Source organism: Penaeus monodon, unplaced genomic scaffold (assembly GCF_015228065.2).
Source record: "Penaeus monodon isolate SGIC_2016 unplaced genomic scaffold, NSTDA_Pmon_1 PmonScaffold_22648, whole genome shotgun sequence".
Classification (NCBI taxonomy): Eukaryota; Metazoa; Arthropoda; class Malacostraca; order Decapoda; family Penaeidae; genus Penaeus; species Penaeus monodon.
Window position 1 is genome coordinate 1 of NW_023652642.1, and position 5,200 is coordinate 5,200.

General features: G+C 39.3%; 1 pseudogene; it reads left to right on the forward strand.

Annotated features, from left to right (window-relative positions):
* The first annotated feature begins 830 nt into the window (after nucleotides 1–830).
* On the forward strand, nucleotides 831–5,109 carry LOC119570160 (annotated as a pseudogene).
* The last annotated feature ends 91 nt before the right edge of the window (nucleotides 5,110–5,200 follow it).

Sequence of the window (5,200 nt, forward strand, 5' to 3'; positions counted from 1 at the left end):
TCAAGGCTTTTATGTTTTTGATACATTCGCCCAACAAAGATGTTTTACAAGCCGTTTAAAAAACTCAAAAATAACTATTAGATATTGAGGTATTCATAATTTTCTGTTGGTGAGTCTTGGGTAAGTCTCCCTGTAATTATTTAGATTATATACTTCAAGAACTAGGGAATTAAGTCGTTTGGTTTCAAGGGCTTTGAAAATAGGGGTTTTAGCAGATTTGTTGCTTTAGTTATTATTCTTTAATTTTTATATATGAATAACAGTAGCACTGGGGATTATATATGAAAACAACAAAAACAAGGCACTATCTTTTATCTTGTTTACACACACATTACAATGTTGTCAGAGTAGGAGCTTGATTTTTTTTCTTGTAAATTTACCTGCAGTTCTTAGTGTTTTCCTTTGTTAATGATTGATTATTATTTCCTTAATGATGGTGTCCATAGTTATAGGTATTATTCTGAAAGGTGATGTATGTCAATAGACAAAACCTGTAAATGGGCAGGTTTTACAAGGAAGATGTTTAAAATGGAATATTTTGCATTTTGTCTAGCCAGAATATAGTCAACCTTCATATAGATTAGGAAGAACAGTGTGTACTTGGTAAAATTGCTGAAATGCTTGCAGTGACATTCAAAATGTGATTTTTCCCAAATAGTTATGTCACTTTTTTATTAGAGCCACATGAAACTTCCTGTTGTCTTTGAGGGAAGCCCAGTGATCTGAACTCCAACTTTCTTGGTTTTATTCATAGGAAAAATATTGAGGTAATTTGTAAGCAAGAGTATGCACAGTATTCTTCAGCCCTAACATCTCTCCTTTTCTTGCAGGTGATGGAAACCCAGGTCGAAGTTTGTATTTTGGAGGCAGCATACATGTTGATGGCATCAGGGCTCCGGACCAGGACGAGGAGAAGAAGATGAAGAGGAAATCGAAAGCGCGAAGCGGAGATCCAGGGGATGTTGGCCAATGCCTTTGATGACTTAGAGGATGATGAGTCTTTTGCCAACAGTCGGGCTATAATTCTTTCGCCTTTGGAAAGGAAAGAAGGGATTCTGCCTATTATGAAGAGGGTGGAGCAGGGAAGCAGCACAGCGATGCCTCGTACAGGAATTATGATGTTGGGGACGGACATGGGGATAATGTATTTGATAGGTTCGGAAGTGAGACGCAGGACAAGAGGGTTGAGTTCGCACATAGGGAAAGTTATAGTGAGAGCTTTGATGTGCAAGAACACCCAGGCCATGGGATCCTCAATGGAGACCATGCTTCTCATGCCAACAGCTCAGGAAGCGTCACGCCTTGGAGTGATGATAGCCATGATGAGGAAAGCTCTGAGAGGTTTACCCCCTTGGCTTATCATGAAACTGCTCATGACCCATACCACATCACTGCTCATGATGAACACACTGGATTAGACTTGGATCACAATGACTATAGACCAGATGTGCATAAAGGTTATGGGGAGAGCTCGCTGGCATATGCTGACCAAGCGAATGATTATCAGGCTGACAAGTACAGGTCACTTGTTAACCGAGAAACACAGGAGAAAGTTACTGAGGCAGAGTATCGTGCTGCTGACACTCCACAAGATCAGATGAAGCTGTTGTATGAAGCTCGGGGAAGGGAACTCGACAGGCTGTCATCAGAGCTGTCGAAACTGAAATTTGAGAGTAGCCGTGATATTCGTGTGCTGCAGCACCAAATTAATCTAGTCACATCAGACAGTGAAAGCAAAACAGCCAACATAAGTCAGTTGCAGACTTTGCTGTCAGAGAAAGAAGAGAGGATAAAGAGCATGGCAGTGGATCTGAAGGAACTCCAGATTAAATTGAATGACAAGGAAAATGAGAATAAAAAGTTACATTTTGAGTTAGAGACAGCACATTTCAACCATATCTAGCCTGGAATGTCAAATATCAGAACTCAAAGCTGCTGACACACTCACAAGGAACCAGAAATTGCATGAAGATTTTGTGACAAAGTTGAAACAAGGTAATGTGGAAGAGAGGGAAATGCTGCTCAGTAAACTTCAGGATGCACAAAATCAAGCTGAGCAGCATGAAAAGGAGGTGACTCGACTCAGAGAGGAACTGAGGAGCCTAAGAGCAACGTATGATGAGTCTCTGGTGCAAAAGACTGAAACTGTGACAAAGTTAACAGTGACCAATGAAACTTTGCGCAAGCAGTATGAGGACCTCATGAAGTCCCATGATGGCCAGCAGATAATAGAACTGCAGATCAAGGTCAGAAGTCGGAAGCTACCAAGGACAAACTGGAGAATCAAGTTTGTTCCTTAGAATCTGAACTAGCAAAAGCAAAAGAGGAGATTGATGGCTTTGACACAGCATTGAAGCTAGGCATTCTGAGTGAAGTGATTCCTGGAGAAGACCCATGGTTCAGCTAGGAATAAAAAGGGCATTGAACTATGATGACACCATATCAGGAGAACGACAAGCAGATGGGGAGAAGCACACAGAGGCTCAGGAGAAACTAAAGTTAAAGATGAATTAAAAAGAAGTTTGATGAGCAACAAAGCAAGAGAGATGAGATTTCCCGAATGCAAGAGGAAGCTAGTGGGAAGCAACTTCACATTAAAAAGCTAGAGAGTGAACTGAAGTCAGCACAAACAGAGATAAAAGAGCTGAAAAGCAGTCTTCTGAAGGTGGAGTTAGCACAAGCAGAAAACCAGCAAAAGGAAAAACAGGGAACTGAAAATGAAGATGTACAGCCAACAGCTCTTTGTGCTGAAAATGTTGGTCTCAGAGAGGAAACTGATTCTCTTACATGGGTCTTTAAGAAGCTTAGAAGAATCGTTTGCAGCTGTCAAAGATGTTGTTGAAAACTGGCAGCAGAACCTGCCCAGTTTAACTCAGGAAACATATGGTGAATGCATGAGACAATTTGATAAACTTATTACTCTTGCTGATTTATGTACTAATTCTGTGAAAGACATGAAGCATTACCATGAAACAATTTCTAAAGTGCGGGATGAAAACACAACATGCAAAAGAAACAAGCACTTTGGGAGAAGCAAGTTGACAATGTACAAATAAAGCTAAAGTTTTGAAAAGATGGTTGTATCAGCCAAATCTGACTTGGCAAATGACTCTGAGTATGGGCATGCGGTCAGTGTAATCGAAAGACTTCTCAGGATTTCATAGAGCAAACGCAATTTGTCAAAAAGGATATCCGTACCTTTCACAGCACTGAGCTCTGTCTCAAGGATGAACTAACAAAGGCCAAACTCAGAGTGGCACAGCTTCAGAGAACCATTAATAATCTGAAGAATGAGAGAGATATGCTTAGAAAAATGTTGATGTTCTGGCCGAGGAGAAGGAAAGGGAAAAGAAGGAAGCATTAGAAGATTGCCAGGACACTTACATGCGTTTCCATGAGGAGGCTATGAAAGAACTGGAAACGAAAATGAGAAAGGAATATGAAAACATCTCCAACATACTGAAGAAGGAAGTAGCTAGACTTGCTGAGGAACTCAGTGATACTAAAAAGATGTATATTAGTGTTTGTGAGGAAAGAAAGAGTTAGAAGATCAGTTGAAAGTGAAGAAGGATGATAAGACAGAACCTTCAACAACACCAATGATGCAGTCAAACACATACCGCATTTCCCTCATGATTCTGGGGGATATTAATTCCTGTCAAAAAACTGCTTCTCTGCCAAGAGACCCAATACAGTACACTAAACAAATACAAGATCTTCAAGCAGAGATGCCATCTTGAAAGAAGCATCGGAGAAAGAGAGTGAAAGGATGGATTTGCTTAAAGAAACTTTCAAATACAGTTTGAGCAACGTCTGAAGGTGGAGACAGAGGCAGCCCGACGGGAGGTTCTGAAATCATTGGAGATGTTACAGAAAAAGTGTTCTACATTAGAAGAATGCAACCAAATCTTAAAAGATAGCTGTACTAGCTTGGAGGAAGAGCTTCAGAAAGTCAAGGAGACAAACAACATTCTGAGACCTGTTCCAAGGAGATTGAAAAAACTGTCGGTATATATTGGAGAAGCAGCGCAAGCAGTTTGAGAAGCAGGAGGAGGAACTCAGAACTCAACATGAGAAAGAAATTGGAGATTTTAAGAATCTTCTTGCAGCCACAAAGAGCAAGAATCTGCAGGAGAGTGAAACAGTTGCTGAGTACAGAAAAAAACTTGCAGAGCAGGACAAGCAGATACAGTCAGTTATGGAGGAATTAGTAAGAGTAAAAGGCAAGTTGGAAGCAAAGGAAGCTGAAAGTGAACAGGAAGTGCAGCGAATGACAGACATCATCCTAAACTTAGAGAGTGAAGTGAAAGAGCAGCAAGAAGAGAAGAACTTCACCCGAGCCAATTTCCAGAAGATGATACAAGACCTCCAAAATGACCATGTGCTCGTGAAGCAGAGTCTCAAGATTTCCGAGGATCGCCTGAATGAGTATAAAGACTTGGACAGCAAATACAAGTCCATGAAACAGAAATATGCAAAATTCCAAGCCTCTTCGAAAGAACAAATAACGCACTACAAAAGCGAACTGAAAAGACTGAATGCAGAATATGACAAAGCCAAAGAAACATTGCTTCGAAGAGTTCAAAGTTTCGTTGAAGAAATAAAGGGAAAGTGTGCCATGTATATTGACAGTACAGTGTTAACTCTCAAAATGTAGAGAGTGCAAAATATCCAGTTGGCAACACAATAAGTCAGTTGCAGGCGTTTTCCAGAGAACTTAAAAGCTTTTCGTGCAATTGACATGAGAGTGAATGTAGTGTTCTAAATATTTTTTTTTTTCTTTAAAAACAAAGAATAAATCTAAAGGTGATTCTGTGATATTGGTGAAAGTGTGACCAAGGAGTTGATTTTTTTTTTTTTTTTCTTATTCATGGGAATAATTATTTCAGAGATGTATTTTTATATAAAGTATAGGTTTCTTTTGTCATGCTTGTTATATGAATATAAACAGTGTTTTATGGGACAAATTTTGATGGGAAATCCTTGTTTTTGTACATAGGTATTTATAATTTTGTATGATATGCACATACTAAAAACTGGATGTTTAGCAGATAGGACATAAGACTTGACTTGTATAGTTAATGCCCTATAATAAATATTAAATATATGCATATATGTGTGCTTAACCTTGACATGGGATTTCATTAAGTGTTCAAAAAACGGCAGAAGAAAATCATGGATAGAAATAATTTATGCAACA